The 17,500-nt window shown below is 43.6% G+C and overlaps 1 long non-coding RNA gene and 1 pseudogene across 1 annotated transcript in view; both read left to right on the forward strand.

The window, feature by feature from the left end:
* LOC147958858 (uncharacterized) overlaps window positions 1–17,500 on the forward strand; it is a 31,461-nt gene that overhangs the window by 3,021 nt on the left and 10,940 nt on the right. The window lies entirely within an intron of this gene.
* LOC147958859 (uncharacterized) lies at window positions 6,498–7,712 on the forward strand (annotated as a pseudogene).

Below are 17,500 nucleotides of genomic sequence, written 5' to 3' on the forward strand. Positions count from 1 at the left end.
AGAGATGTTTCCAATTAAACCACAGATGTCCACTTCATACTTATAGTATTCTATTTCGGCTTGCTTGGGTTCATTCAAGGCATTTTTGAATCCCACCTACTCTAGTTGGAGCAAAAGTCCCTGTGGATAGAATAAAAACCGTTTTTATCTGGGAAGAGCTCCTTTGGAAACCTACTGCTGAAGCCGAATAGGCAGTTAAAGCTGGAATGATGGGGGGCAATCCTGCAGTATGGCTTTAGTGCGTAGATTCTCAGGCAGGCTCATCGACTAGTGGAGGAGGGACACTTTACTTATTATCAGAATAGAAAAGAGATGTATGTATACTTTAGGAAGGGGGATCAAACTAGTTATGTTGATAATCATGAACTCCTATAGAAGCAGATGTTCGAGGTCTGGTCCAAAGATACCATGCTTGCTTAAGCCAATCCATAGGTTCAAGCAAAAGAACACTTATTCACAGCAATATCTAGACCTGATGAAGATGACTGCTAGTCAAATACCTAAATCCTTTGGAATTCATTAGTAAACTCTTTTCAGAGTCATTAAAAACGAGCAACACCACGTAGGGCAGCGTCCACGCGAACTAGCCTCTTCCTTAGCAAGTCAGTGGGAGAACGCCATCGGTCAAGAGAAATGGAATCCGTTGTTAAGTGGGTACCAGACCCGGTAGAATTGGCATCACTTCCTTCACTCCACAGAGGACTCGGGATAAGATCGTTCCCAAGCAGAAGGAAAAGCTTTCGAACTAGGAGTCAGAACGAACTCATGAAGCTATCCTTCTTCTATTGCTACTTTCAGAGAGAGAGAATAGGTCATACGAAAGGGGACCCACCTTGAGAAGGGTGTCCCATTGCGGAGTAGTTAAACGAGTATTTTGGTATACCACTTGTGCACCTAAACCTATGCTTAAGCTTACTAGCACTTCAACCTCAAGTTCATTAACATCAATGCGTCTCATCTTCTTGAACCTATTCTATGGATAAATGGGCACCATCTGTCTCCTAAGGGCAACTATCCATCCCTTTTTCTTTCAAGAATGCGGGTACCGTAGTAGCAAAGCAAGTGAAATATGCCAAAGGGAACCGCTCGGATATAGATGGCAAGGAAAAACATCGGCTAAAGAACAGAACTATTCTATTGTATTGATGGCCCCGAAAGAAAGTGGATCTGTGAGTGGAGGCCATCCATCCCTTTCTGATGAAACCTTTGTTGCCCTAGCTTGAATTGAAGGTTTGGCGAAGGATGGGGATCCGGTGTCTTCATCTATACCATCAGAGAAGAAGGCTTGCCAAGAATGGACGAAGGTATGATTCTAGGAAATCTAGATTTGAAAGAAGGAAGCACCCAGGAGCAATCAAACAGACATTTCTACGAGTGAACTCGCTAATGCTGAAGATCCACCATCCAATTTAGGCATTAGGCAGAACTCTCTCAATCCAGGAACTAGCTCTTATCTCGATGATTCCATTTCTCTTTTTCAGAGTTAGCTTCTTTCCTATGGTAAAGAGTACTCTTGTTTCCTAGTCGAGGGATAATCAAGTCATTTCGAAAGGGGATTTATCCGTTCCCCTAGCCATCGAGCAACTGTGAGAAACACCGCGCCCGTGCCCCCGTCACTCGCCGGAGCAGCCGTGCGTGGCGTACCAATTTTTTATCTGGTGGATCTTGTATGTTCTTTCAAAAGTGTTTCTACAAACGAGTGAGGTAAACCCATCTCGGTCGAATAATTCGTATCTTTAGACCATTCAGAGCCATTTGCATTAAGTGTTGGGATTTAGTTTGTTGTCATTACCCTCAACTTCATTGCCGTCCACCTCTTGCCGTGTTATTGGCTAGAGAAAGACAACCGATTGTACTACTGCAGTGTTGAGTACCCCAGTTGCTCCGCGGGTGATTATGCCCTAAATTCTCAGGAGTGGTGGAACGGATTGCTCCTATCTAGGGTTTCCTAGCTTGCTTTCCTAGATTTAGCTTTATCTATCTTTCCGAGATGACCAACTACTCTTTCTTGCCAATCTACTTTAGATTTATTAATACTTTCATTGCGGGACCTATCCCCGAACAACCATTGCTTTTCTTCCGCGGTTTCTTTAGTTTCTTCTTGATTTGATTGAAGTTTAGGGAATTGGATGGACTGGTGTCTTTGGATATTATCCATCCTACTTATGATCTTCCAATTGAACACACTAGTATTTTATGGATTCTTTCCCCGGTAGTGTAGTCATCTCCAAAAGGGATGATACATATTTATCTGTCCTAGGATGCGCCGTTCATGATAAGCTTATCCGCTTCCTTTCGCCGGTAGTGTGAATCTTCTCGAAAGCGCACAGCATAGTCCAATCAGTGTAGCCAGGGCATCATGAACGGATTCCTCAAGAGGAAGGTAGGGCCATATCTATCCAAGAAGAAAGACCTGGTAAACAATTATGCTACTTGACCAATGGATAAAGTATAGATCTCATGGCTGGCTACTATTCAACCCTAGCATTGGGGATCAGGAACGGGGTAAAGTACGGACTGTGGCTAAGGATAGGGATCCGGTTGTGCCGTGCCGGCCCCGGGAATCGGCGAACTACGCTACACAGTCAGATACCTAAGCGAACGGATAAGGGAAAGCCCGCTATATTATATATAGTAATCACCTGCCAAAAGGAAAGCCTGACCGATAATAATAATAATAGGTCTATGCGCCAAACAAGCAACGGTATATTAGAGATAGTAAGGAGTTGTATACACGGGGGTATGCATTCATGTCACGCTTTCTGTGTGATAAGAGGTTGCTAGCTAGCAAGTATAGAAACAGGAGATATGCGTAGTTAACAGAAGCAAGGGAATATGCGTGAGTTGATTTGAGAGTTTTTTTTAGTTGCCACCGAAAAAGCAATTTCATCTCAAGGGAAAATGCATTGCATTTTCAAGGGATTGCCAAGCTAGGCTAGGGATCGCCTGCGGGTATCAGGAATATCGTATTTATCTCTTCTAATCTAGATCCCACTTCCCTCCACTTCTTGCCTCACGCCCGTCCTGACTCCACATTAACGACTGTCCTTCCACCCAATTCCCCGCACCCTTGCATCACATCTCCAACCCCTGCCTCCACGCAATCTTCCACAATCGTACCCCCCACCTCTGAAGCTTGCCCCCGACGAACCTGTCTGCACCTACGGGCCCGCGCTTACATCATTGGCATCACATGATTAAACATCAGCACGCGCACTTCCCTCCGTTTTCGATGCCGACAGGGGGCTGCTAGGGGGTGTAAAGTTTCGTTTCGGTCGTGTCAGACGACATGCAGGGGGGCAGTGGCTGCCAACGGAATCTATAATAATTCGATACTAGGTCAACTGTACCATCGGACTTGTAAGAACATGTAAAATACCACACGAGGTTGTACCAGCTGTGTGCAGTCCTCCGGCACGGGTTAAGTGTCCTGCATAGATCTTCCCCTCTCTCCCAAAGAAGAGATATTCGCTTCATAGCCTTCTCTTCCGAGATAAACCCTACAAAGGATCCTAATCGTGCTAGCCTTTCATGGACTCTTCTTGGATTTCCTTTCAGCTACGCCCAGCACCTCTCTAGTTTCTCTACGAGATGGAGATGGCTCATTCTCTAGTTTTCCTACGAGATATAAGTAAGTTTCTATCATACTTTGAAGTTCAGGAAGGAGTTATTAATTAAGACGAAGAAGAACTGGGTGGGGATATGCCTTTCCCATAACAATAGAAAGAATCCAAGCCAATATACACTACACTATCACTATAGAGTTTTCGCCTACCTATGAAAAGTGAGATGAGAGCTTTGTGCTAATAATTTATTATAAAGGTGTACCTATCGACCCCAGGTAATTAATGCCCTATCCTTCTACTTAAAAAACATTACGTTAGACTTGACCAACTGTTAATACCAATCCAGTAGCAATAACTACTACTAATGCATATTCATATCCCACTAGTAGACTTAGCAGATTGTGACCTAGCCAGTCTATTTGTTGACAACAGACCAGTACCATCCATCAATGCCACAAAGACCATAGACGACCTCTATTTCGTGGAAGAACTCCTTCTCATATGATGCAGGGCAATAAGACCAACTGCCCGCCCTACCTAGTGAGAAGAAAGCTTATAAATATAAGCATAAACGAATTCCTAGCCGAGCCCTATACTTACCTGCTTGTACGGTCAATGCCCTAGTAGACATCAACTTGTTCATAAACTCCAGCCTTATCTACGCTGCTTTACCCGACCCAGGTGACCTACTTTCTCAGATGAGAGATTCGGCGGAATAGTAGGAAGTCCCTGTGGAGAACTAGAAGACAAAACGAATATAGCGGACCAAGCAATGAATGACCTAGCCTAGGTAGTCCTATGTTTGACCAATGCTGCCTTGTATGTCTTGATCCAAGATTTATCAGCAAAAAAAGACATGGGATTATTGATCAATTCACCATCCTCTTCATCTGAGTGTGCTTCCACTTTATCGTTTGTGGCATGTGCATTATGCAACAAGTAGATTCCTGATAAATGAACCTTCTCCACCCCTTTCCTATCCAATGCGGAGCGGCAGAACTACTCGTCTACAAAGTGGGAAAGCTCCCTCCCTCCTACCTAGGTGTACCTCTTCATTGGAGCAAACCATCCAGCAAGTTCTTACATTTAGAATTCCCTTCTAAGCTGGCTATAACCATCCTTATTGACCAGAAAGGAATTGAGAAAGGGGATGCTATAACCAGACCATAGACAGCGTTTCCACATTCACTTTTGAACTTAGGGAAACAGTGAAAGAAGCCCTCATACCCACTCCTCTTTCCCCACCAAACCAACAAGTAGTAGGTTGGTGGGCCTCGGTATCTCTATTTGCTAAGATGGATACCTACACCACTCAATAATTCCAATTCATTTTTTTATCCCATAGGAAAGAAAATGCTTCAAGCAATTTTGTCCTTTCCTCCTCCATCATACGACGGTCTTCACAACCTTCCACCGGAGGCTTTTCTCTGTTTTCCTCCTCTTTAGCCATTGCTTCTTGAATCATATCTTTGATCTTCTTTAGGGGCAATTTAAATATGTTCGCATCCCGCAGGAAGCGGAAAGCCAGAAAGAGAATTTCCTCCGTTTTAAGAACCGAAAGGAGTTTATCCAAATTTTGTACCAAACCCGGGAAAAACCCTAAATGTTGTCTTAAAAAATCTATATAAGCAGGGTTATAGGAATCCTGAGATTCCCCTCCCTCCGCTTTGGAGGAGAAGCTTCTTCTATGGCTATGGCCAAAAGGAGAAATAGTCCTGTTCATTATATTCCTCCTAGAATCCAAGGCATTTCGTCGGAATACATCCTGTCTTTTCACCTTTGTAGTCCTATGCATAGTAAGTACTATAGCCCCAATCATAGCTACTAATAAAATCAGACTAGAAACCAAAAACCAGACGGAATAGTAGGTATAAAGCAAATTGCCCAATGTTTCCAAATTAGTCCAACTTCGTACCTCTCCGACATAAACCGTATATCTCAGAGAGGTCGTATTTCTATGGGTTGGTAGTAATGGAATGGTTTCATTATCTAAAATGAAGAACATTTCCCACCAAAGATCAGTCCAATAATACCACTCACTGGTAAATAGCGCAATACTTCTTCGTGAATCTCCGCTATTTGAATATTGAACATCATAACCACGAATAGGAACGAAATGACAATAGCTCCTATATGAACTACTGGGGAGATCATAGTGGAGAAGTCGAGACCTAAAAAAATAAGTAAACCAGAAGTGTCGAAAAAGACTAGGATGGGAAACAAAACAGAATGTACCGGATTTTTAGCACGTACAACCATCAAACCAGAGACCAAAGCAGGGCTCGACAAAACAGAAAGTATCATGGTACGTCGTCCTCCCTTGAAATGGAACTTGAATGCTGGAGCAAGAAGATGCATTCAAGTCGATCTATTACAACCAGCGCGGTTGTTCATATTTCATTTTCTTCTTCCAAGCCGACGCTCTTCTTATAAAAGAAAGCACTCACTGAATTACTTACTGAATCTCGTCTTTCTCTCAGCGCCGAGAATTTTTTACGTGTCCGGGTCGATCAGAGGTTCGGCTTGCTTCTCCCCCACCCTCGCCTATGAAATGGATAACCCTTGCTGCCATAGCAGCAGGATTTTAAGGGCTTCTGTTGAAGCGGAATAGGAGGAAGCCATGCATTCTTTCAAGAATCTCCAACCCCCCCCCCCTTTACCTTCTCTTTCTATTCTATAAAAAGGCGAACATCTAATCTAGGCCCGGTCGCCTTTCTATGAAGGCGAGCAGCCCAGCCCCCTTGTTGAAATTTGGATATTAAGGAAGCCATATTTCGCAATAGCAGCTCTGAGAAGCTGGGCTTAGGGTGCGCCTCCTGCGGTCGTTTCAGTGACTCAATTGGCTGGCTTCCCTCAGCTCAGAATGGTGTCGCCACCTCTCCCAGGACCGGAATGATTATCCCCGCCCGATGGGTCTACATTCATCCCTGGATGTCGTTGGGTACTCTTCACTTCCCCGCCATTCTTGTAACCGTCACCTGTAATCCACGCAGGTGTGTTCGCACCCCCTAGAGTGGACGAGAAAGAAAGGATTTTTTCTCGGAGCAACCCCCAGGTTCCAGACCCAGGAGTTCACTTTCCCGTATGAGCATTCGGTACATATATAAGTCAGTGGAAGAGTCAAAGGGTCACCACTACTGAGGATCTCCCCCCTTATCTTAGAAGGGTCGTTTGAGGGTTCGCCGCGGTTCATTGCTGTGCTTACACACTAGGCTACCCTTCTCCGAAAGCTCCGCGGGACCACCTATCACTAGTCTTCGGCCGGAGGGGTTTATTGCACAAAAAGGTCGGGACACGGGCTCCCGTAGAGGAAAGCCCAACGAATGTCAGATGCAAAGCCCCGCACCTCATTAAGATCATATTGGCATACTCTCCTAAAAAAAGAGCAGACCCCATTGAAGACGGGAGTGAGGTACAACAAGGCCATTTCTGTCCACCTTCTCACGGAGCCGTACGTGGACGTTACCGCTCATACAGCTCCCAGCCAGCAAGCAGTTAGCTTTCCTCTAGAAGTCATGGAAGTGTGGATAAATCGACAGAAGGTTTTTATTTCTTAAAAAATCGCCCTAACCGTCCTAAATATGGACGGAGAGCGGTCTTGAGTTTTTCGGGGTCCTCGAGATCGCATTTTAGGTCGAGTAGAGACGCTAGGGAGTCTGTGGGCTTCCCTTGGCATTTCAAGATGGCCTCTATCGTCTTTTCGAGAGCCTCCCGTTTGCCCGTCAAGGGGCATTTGACATCCAGAGACAAAAGCAGTCCCACACGAAACTGGGAATTTTCCCCAATGGACGTAACCAGCTCTGCTTTCGCGGTCTCAAAAGGAGAAGCCCCGAATGCTTGCAGTTGCTTTTTTCTCTTTATTCCTTCTAAGCAAGCCTCTAAAGACTCTACTCCTACTTTAAACTAAGAGTCCGATTCTTCCAATTCTTCCAAAGACAAAGTAGAACTTCGTTTTGAGGAGTTTGCCCCCCGTTCGCCGCCGTCTAGCCGGCGGCTACTCTGGGATGGATCGAGGTTTAGGCCAGGGGGCTTGCTCCCTTTCTTCTGGAGCTAAGGAAGGACCTGCGGGTGGCGTTTCCGGTAAAGGGGGAATCTCAAGGAGGGTCTCCAGACCTTCAAAGTGCCCCACCACCAGGGTTGGCGTTGTGTCGACAACCCCCTCTGGCTCCGGGCTAGAGGTAATTTCGATGATCATCCCGGCCCTTTGTTCCTCGTCACCATCGCAATAACAATAAGGAGACGCGGTGACGTCGTCATCCAGAAGGAAAAAGAAAACCCCGAAGGTACCGAATGGAATTCTACTTGTCGGGCTTGGATTCGTTTCGTTTATCAAAAATCAAAATAATAAATAACAACCTATAAATAAAAGAGAAATTACGATAACAAATCTAAAGTGAAGCCAATAGCTTATAAAAATAAACCAGTCTCCTTTTAAAAGGAACTGGCCAATTCACTTCGAAAAACTACGTTCTAACTTGAGCAGAAAAATTGGTGGCATTTGACATCTAAAGTTTCACCACCCCTACTACTGCCCGACATCCTGCTTTGGTGAGCTTTCCCCAAGGTGACAACGAAGGTCTACCTCCTTTCGTGCGCCCCTCACCTCCTCCACGAGGATGATCCACTGGATTCATTGCAACATCATGAACAATGGGGCATCTGCCTAAGCACCGGCACCCCCACCACGCTTACGGCTCTATACCTACTAGACCTGTATTTGGTAAAGCTTTCTTTCTATATGCTAATTCTCATGCAGTTCATATTGTCGATATGAGTATAATTGCCTCGAGAAATAGATAAGAATTCCTTCCTTTACCAGTAAATGAATAGGAATCAGGTTAATAAAACTGGAACTATTTCCCCCTTCCTCTCGAACTGAGCTATTTCTCTGAAGTGTACAGTTTCACATCATTACAGGAAATCCTATACCTGTGTATTACCACCCGGTACGGAGCCATCGTCATCTCGGTGTAGCGTGAAGACCTTCCCACGGTCTTCGAGTCGTTCTTGACTGGCTAGCAAGCACCAGTGGAATTTAACCGCCTTGTGGTCGGGACACCGCCTTCTTCTCTAGAATCACACAAGTGGTACCGCTCCCCACGGTAAGGAGAAAGACCTTAAGGCATAAACGTAGAGCCTGAGTCCACAAGATAGTATTTTCTCGGTGACGATAGTGGCCATTTTCCGGTTCAGTGGTTGTATCCAGAAAGATTCTAGAGTCATTTGCCGTACCCTCCCAACCAACCATCACATATGTGAAACTCATGTGAAAATAAAAAGCACACAAACTCTTTTGTGTTGGCGAAACTCGTTTTCCACAATAACGTATTTGGTTTGCTGTTGGAACTCGGGCAGAAATGTGTGTCCCAGCTCCAACGCTATTCTAGAAATGCAAAAAATAGAATAATAGATGAATTAGAAAACTCAACTGTTCTTTGTGATTCGGTACCGCTTGAACTAACTGGCCCAATTCTTGGTAGGTACTTATTAGGGGGTGGGCCAACCACCGAATGAACAACGATCTCCCGGTCCCACTTGATTCCTGGGGAATTTAGGGAACCCTGTGGACTTGACTCTTTTAAGAGGAAGAAATTCGAAGTGAAATATCTAGAATATGCTTTACACTCCATTTTCACACAGGTATGCCCCCCTACCTTTCTGTAGATTGATGCACTAATAAGACTCCAAATCCTTGGTTTGAGCATCCCTTTCTTTTGTAACCTCTCTTAGGAACTCCAAACGGAACAAGGCTACGATCCTAATCTCTATTCCTTCCTCATTGGCGTCGGATAACTCCAATAAAGCATGACTGAAGTAGATATAAAACGTGTCGAAGAGCAATAGACTCTTTTTTTATAGAGCTTATCATTGTCATTGATTGACCAGCATGACTTATGGATTGCATTTTATGCTGTGCTATTTGAATAGCGAGATTCTTGAAAGGCGGAGGAAATAGACTTTCTTGCTCCTGCATCATTCTTGCTAAGGGCATCTAAGGAACTAATCAAAGGTTACGAAAGAGAAGGCTTGAAAAGGAGCTTACTTTTCCCGCTAATGCTACTTCCGCTATCTCGTAAGGAGGATACGACTCATAAACCTCCCTTGGTATTTGGGTAGGGAGAAAGATAATTAATTTGACTAAGTAAGGAATGTATACAACTACCGCTCAAAAGGCAATAAGAAGCACGCACTCCTACTAGACATGGAAGGAGTAAACCTAAAATATGCTTTCTTCCCTTATGTTGAATCGACTTCCTTGTCTCTTTCTAGAAAGTCAGCAGCTGGCCCAAGGTGACCTACTGGGAAATGAAAAAACAATTGGTTCAATCGAGTACTTATAAGCCGAACGGAGTTCTCTCTCATATTGTTATGTTTACCTGGAATGCCATAAGCCTGCTCTCAAGGAACAACTCGAATCACTGCTGACGCGGGACTTGCTTTCGCACGGGGAGTTGGATAAATTACCCTCTTGTGGGTATGGCGATAGATAGCAATAGCAACGGATTGATTATGACTATGATTAAGTAGACTGACTGTTGGATGAGCTCCAAAAGGTGGTGAGACTGATGAGTCAACCAAAGGGAGTGGGCCCTTTAAACCCCTAGGTCGTAAGCATTTCTGCCTATCCAAAATAAGAGGTCAAGTCAATCTGGAATGCGGTTAGTACCTATTAGTATTAGATACAGAATCCTATTTGCTTTGAGCGCCCCTATCCTCTATTCTCTCTATCTATAGATGGAGAAAGACATGCTCGATATGAATTGGGACAAAGAAGAAAGTCAAAAGCAGGAGGTAGGTCCGTGGTTTCAAGTTGAGTAGTGAGTGGTTCCTTGAGGGGAGTCAGCAGAAACCTTTACTCATTTGATTTCCTCCCAAAAGAAGGAGGGGTTTTCCTATAGTAGGCGCCAAGAAAGATACCATGAAATTAGGCACCAGGTACTATCCATCACACTTAGAGTTGGTATTTATTGTTTGATTCGAATCCCTGCTTACCAAACAGTTGTCATAACAGATTTGAATGACGATATCCAATTATGAAATGGCTAGAGGAGGCATAGAGATAAGACAGAACTGATGGTAAGGTAAATCAAAGGTTTTCATTTACCTTATCATCGTCGTAACTTTCTTATCTATTTGTGTACGCTATTAGAAAGGGAAATTCGATACAACCAACGCGCAAAACCTTCTGTCTTTCCTATGAAAACAACTTCCGCCTGGATAGAATAGTTAGCCAACATGAATTCCTGCTTATTGTCCTTCCAACCCATAAGTGAGAGCAAGGCCGAAGTAGAGCATAGAGCTTAGAAGTAGGATCTGGTAATTGGTTCTGCTCAGCAGATGCAAAAAAGAGGTGTTTTTGGGGTGAGTCCCTGCCAAGTGGCTTTTGATGATGGCGTCGTCAACGTACACTTCTGCATTACGACCCAACTGAGACCTGAGGATGAGGCTCATTAGGCGCTTAAATGTGGCGCCGGCATTTATCAAACCGAAGGGCATCCGCTTGTAGCAGAAGGAAGGGGCAATAAAACTAGTTTTTTCTTTGTCTTCCTCAGCCATATAGACTTGCTGATACCCAGAGTAGGCGTCGAGGAAGCTCATCATCTCGCACCCTGCGGTGGAGTCGACAAGTTTAGTCCTTGTACTTCGGTGGAACCAAATTCCAGTGTATGGATTGCAAACCTTTTCTGCTTTGGGTCTTAAGTGAATGAAAGGGTGGGTTAAAAAACCATGGCCAGCCCCCCTCAAGAAATCTCGCCCGTAGGTTACTGATGGGATGCTAGCTGCTGGTATACAGGAAAAACATGGTGCAGAGCACGAACAAGATGTGCTAACACATATCCCTTATATTTATTGGTTCTACAGAAGATGTATGATAAAGAGCTGGCATTAAGTCATGCAACGCGCTCAGGCTTTATAAGAGGAAAGACTCTCGCCAGTATAGATTGAATGTACGGCGCTTGCTTACAAGACTGCTACTGAAAAAGGATACCTCTTCAAACTGCTGAATGCCCTATTCCATCTATCTTTCCCGGAAAAAGCGTATACTTTTGTTCTATAAGCAAATAAAGCATACTTCTTTTGCGGATCAAGCAGTCTTCTACCTTGGTGGGTAGCGAAGAATCAAATCAATATCGGAGTATTGCTCTAGCTGCTGCTGAATTAACCTGGATTCAATCGTGACTCTCTGAACTAGGCTGTACTTCGTCTTCCCCTCTGGACCTCAGAAATGGAAAAAAGTTACCGGTGCGTAATTGAAGATTCGGTGAAAACTAGTCGACCTTTCATCACAAATTGAAGCAGAGGCTGTTAGTTGAAAATCCATTTGCAAATCCTGTTGTTGAGGTAGAACCAGCTTCACCAATAGCATAGACTCTATCAGTCGAAGAGATCAGCAGGTACGAGGATAACAGAGACAGAGATAAAGGCTTCGTCAACAGAGACGAGAGCGGGGCCCTTTTGAAAATCAGAAATAAAAGGGGCGATCAACAAATTAACCAGGTGTAAGCAGAGGGAACTGGAGCAGAGCAATATGTAGCATACTTTTCCGTTCGAGACCCGTATCTAGACCCTTGTGATCGATAGCCGGACCCATGCTGACGGCACCGAAATCCTGCCCCTCCCGCGGAACTAGTACCACCAATAGATAGGCCCGTCCCTTCTTGGGCAACCCTGAAAGTATCTTCTTGTACGGACTGAAACAAGACAAACTACTCACGGGACCCACTTAAGATCTCTTTCTTTAGTTTTCTGCTTTATTCCATTCTTAGAAAAAAGTAGTTTCCCTTATTAGTAGCGCTAGTATCTTTTTATAATGATGACTTTTTTCAGAGCTTCCTAGATTTTGAGAAGCTGAGGCATTGCCGGCTGGGGGGAAATTTGATCGAAACTAATAACAACTAGTCACGATTAGGGACAAAGCTCAGCTAGTATACGTAATGTGTTCAAGGCGCATTTCCTCCAACAACTAGACTAAAGAAAATAAGGGCGGAAGGATTTACTTAAACGTTGTTGCATGAGCGGCTTCTAAATGAGTGGTTGATGATTCACTTTCTGATTATTACCCGCTAGCTATTGAAGCGGCAGTGTGACGTCGGCCCACTGCGGAATGGGTGCCACCTAACTATGATTCGGTGAAGGTTCCACCTTCCTTCCACAGATATAGTTATAGTAGTTCCACTCGATGTGAATCGCACCCATGCTTGCTCAGCTCCAGGATTAGGCTCCTAAACCTATTTTCAATAAATAAGTCATCTGGTCTATGTTGTTGGAGTTCCGCATGACGCCTTAATCCCACCTCTGTGTCTAAGGAATAGCCTTTTCTTCTTTTCTTTATTGTTCGTGGGAACATGTAAGATTAGCAATGGAAATTTAGCTACGGCCGTCCCTTCCTCAAGCAAACAATGTGAGACTTAGTTAACGAAACAGGAAATCCATCCCTTGACACTAATTTCTGATACAGAAGTGGAATCGAAAAAATGCGGGAAACATGCACATTCAATATTGAGAAAATGTTGCGTAACTGCCCTTGCCTCAAGGTCTTGAGAAACCAGAAACTAGTGTTCGATGGCCCAACAAATCCTATTGGTTTTCGCAGGGGATGTCATTTTTACAAGCTTTCGCATGCTGAGCGTGACTATGGATTTTATATAGTTATGGAATAACCTTCTTATCCGCGAGTTCTTCGGCCAAAGACTCCTGATATCGCTTGTTGGGCCCTTGATTCCGAAGTAACAGTATCGAAGACAGACTTGAATGCATTAGGTTGGGAAGCGGCCTAGAAGGTGCTTAAAGATAGGTGACAGTTGTGAAAGTTTAGTCGACTTGTCGGCAACAACTGACCTTTCTTTCATCAAAAGTAGGAATGAAAGCTAGCATGCAGATAAGGAAATCTCTTTTCTTCTCTTCTACTTGGCTACGAACCTTCTAAAAGGAGAAGCAATAAATACAAAAGTGCTAGGTTTGGATTTGAGTGAGATCCCGGATCGGTAGCTTCAGATATCCCCTCAGACTGGAATGAGAATTTCGATAGATTTCTTTGCTTTAAAGCATAGTTGCAGGTAGGTTATGCTCCTTTGCTTCATCCCTATAGTCTAAGGATTGCTAATCAAACAGTAGCAGTAGACTAGCCATATTCATCTTCTACAGTCTCCTGTTTCCCCCTATTTAAAATGGTAAGCCTGTGCAGCAGAAAAAAAAGGCGCTCTAATCGTACTCGAGCCCTTAATCCCCCAATAGGGCTTACTTACCCGAGTCAATTCTTTCCTTCCTGTGCGAAAGCAAGGCCTCTTTCTTGACTTTACTTGAATGCCATTTACTGAGCTATCTTCTTTTTTCTTCTTCTGGCGAAAGCACATTTTATTATTTTACGGAAGCAAGACGAAAGGTCATTTCACCAATCTGGGGAATAACAGTTAAAGAAATCGATCGGAGAAGCCCCCCTAGTATTGAGAATGAAAACGTGGATTCATTCCCCAGGCGTGTGTGTGTGCTTTCCACGGGCCTGATCTCGATTTCTTCTTAAGCTGTTATGTCCTCCAAAGTGAAGTGGATTGGTCGGAAGCTAGACTCCAACAGCATCGATACTCAAATAACCGGCTCTGATACATGGCTTAGAACCTTCAATCTTTAGCCATTATTCCCAGTTCAGGTGGTTAGGTACCAAAAGTTATAAATAGGCCCAATTTCTCCTTTTATACTAGATTTCCTTAACAAGGGCATCCAATTCTTTAAACAAGTCACGCTCCCTTCTCTTTCCACTTTCACTTTCATGCCCAGTTCTTTTTCGACTTGGCAATCGTAGCAATTTATGTGAAGCCTCCTGATCCGGAGAAACATGCTCGATACATTCTAGTGAACTACGAAGAGAAGCTAGAATGGTGGAAGCCTGAATCCAGTGAGTGCCCATTCTTAATAAACTTGGGAATAGTAGCTCCTATGGTTTCTAGAGCGAGTGAATGAAACGCTATCTTCTTATGAGCGGACATAGAGAGCTATGTCACAATCAATAAGTGAGATGCTGTGGGCGAGGAATCTTCTGTCACAATAGATGTCTTCTTTTCGAATTTAAGTGGGACTAGCTTCTTCCTCAATTGATATTACTGACAATCTAGCAATTCCATCCTTTAGAAGAAGATAAGTAAACCATTTCTTTGAATTGCATGATTGAGTGATGGATGCGGACAATCACAAGCCTACTTTGTTTATAGAAAAGAGCGTATAACCCCCGATCCCTACCTGTTGTAGAGAATCTATCGTCTAAACTCTTCTACGCCATTTGCCGCCTAATACACTATTTCAGTATAATGTTGTTTGCTGGTGCATATCTCTTGATTGACTATTTATTGGTTATTAAGCATTAGTGAGCTGACCTATGTACAAGTTCTGAGTCAACCCCCAGATCTGTATCTCCTTGCCTTATAATCTCTCATTCATCTATTTATGTGCATGCTTTAGCGAAGTCTCCAGCCCCATAAATATTAGTTAATGCGTGATGCGTAAATCAATAACTAAAACTAAAGTGCCGATCATCCCATGCTACCACAGGATTTTTCAACAACATGACATATTGAGAAAAATCTATGTTAGAGCCGCCATTTCTTTACGGTTACATTAGTGTGGATTGTTCTTCTGATTCTTATAGGCCTGGCACCCTAGCTTCGATAGATTTATTTGATTTTGCAAGCTATGGCACAGGAATGTGATATGGGTCGTATCCCGCACCTCCCTTGATTCCGTGTGAAATCCATCCAAAAAAGCACGAGTTGGATCGGCGTAAAGAACAAGACGAACGTGGTATTATCTCTATTAGGACGGTTATGAGGCTCTGCTCTTTTTTTTCTTTATTCAATATCTATTCTTTGTTTCTTATATTCCGCTAATTGTTATCTTGAATGTATCTTTATGCTTAATACATAACTGGTGATGCTAGAGCTGTCAAGAAGGCATTGTTTTCAGTATCAACCATCATCTACAAATGCCCATCAAAAGAGACCATTTCTCTTGAAACTTCTGTCCCTCCAAGCATTGTACATCCTTCAGAGCTTCCTGTCTATCCTGCTAGTAACTTCGACTCAGTGTCAGATGCAGCTATACCTTATGGAATGGACATCCAAATCTAGCTATCTTAGCAAAAGAAGTGGCATTCAAATATACAGGTTTTTCTTCTTTAGCCTTTTCGCCCAGCGTTGTCATTATTGACATGTTTTTGCGATCTCTGTTTTTGAGATCCTCAATGACTACCACCAGAAAGGGAATGTGACCACCATTCTTATTTGAGAAAAGTGTCTCCACTATAGCACTAATGATCCTAGACAGCAGAGAAAGCTTGATTGGAGCTAAGAACTATTTCTAAAGGATCCCTTCCACTCTTGTGTGGAAAGATCTTTCTTCGTTCAGTCCAGTCTGATTTAAAACGTGTTGTCTACTATTATAGGGGCTGTCGTTAGGGTCACTCCTTCTTATGCCGGGAGATGGCAGTTATCTATATTTAGAAATAAAAGAATATGGGTGTGATTGTCATCACAATGGAGTGATCGAGTAATCAGCCCTGTAGGTTCCTCTCTATTTAGATAGACCCCATCAACATGGCCATTCCCTTCTCCTGGTAGCAAAAACCCATTAGAGGTTTGATTCTCAAAAGAAAACAGACCAGAAACTCAAAACTATTCCTACTCGCCAGGTGGCTTTATCAATTTGAGTTTAAAAATAGGGAAAAAAAGGGTGTCAAAAGTAGAAGTATCATATCTTCTTAAGGAGCCCAACTCTAGCTAGAGAATAAGAGGATTAGGTTTTGGCAGGATGCGAGGTGCCAACTTATTAAGCACGAGAGTCGTAAGATCCCAGTTATAGAAGAAGAGTAGGCCAATCCCAATCTTAGGCTGCAACAAACAAGGAAATTCCTGTCATCAAATCGGCCTGATCCCCAAAAGGAAATCGCAATCCAAAATCCCTATATACGATATACGATAGATTCCGGGCACCTTGCTACATGACACTTGTCTCGCATTGCATTACTGACTGCTTCTTCTTCTGATTTCTTTGCTTTGATGATGCCCTTGTCCCAAAGAGAGTTCTTCAGCTGAAGAGTACTTTGGCACCCTAGAACACATCTCCCTCTGGATGAAGCCAACAGGTCTCAGACAAGAGTAGTATCTGTGGCTTCATCGAAAACTATCAGCCAAAATCCAAATAAAATGCATCATAGACCCAACATCATCCTTCACTGGGAACTACAAAAGCAACATGCAACTTCAACCTGGCGGCCTCTGCACACAAAACCTCCGATATATCAGAAAAGAAAACCTTTTTTACAGTATGGGAATTTGGCCCAATAGTCCCTCCAATTTGAAGTGATCAAGCCACCACTGGTACCAGTAGGGAACAGGTACTACCACCTCCTCCAGCTCTAGCTGAGCTCTCCAGTTCTTCTCCATCAGTGAGTTGCAATGGGAGCATCTCAACATCCTCTGGTAGAATCTGTGCAATCCAAGCCTTCTGGGACATCATCCACCCGCAACTGCTTTCTCTCTTGCAGCTCTTTCATAGCAATGGCCTTTATATTTGGAGGCTAACCCAGGCATCCATCACTCTCCTCCCAAATAAAAAAGATGCCAACACCGTCGAGGATTTCAGGCCAATCAGTATCATCTCGAGATTCATGAAAATCGTTTCAAAGAAGAGGAACAAACATTGTCTTTAACAACACTCATCCACTTATTGACATTGACACGTATCAATCGGCGTTTATCAAGGGTCGCTCACTCATAGAAACTTTCTTGGTTGTGACAGAACCACTTATCTTTCGCCACAAACATAAGATCCCTATGGTCCTACTCAAGGTAGACTATCGCAAGTCATTTGACCGAGAAAGAGAAGAGTTGTGTCTTAAAGTAAAGACGAGTATGTGGAAATCCACACACACTTGTCTTTCAGGC

This window comes from Triticum urartu, chromosome 7A, assembly GCF_056163025.1.
Source record: "Triticum urartu cultivar PI428250 chromosome 7A, HENAU_Tu73, whole genome shotgun sequence".
In the NCBI taxonomy this organism is placed as follows: domain Eukaryota; kingdom Viridiplantae; phylum Streptophyta; class Magnoliopsida; order Poales; family Poaceae; genus Triticum; species Triticum urartu.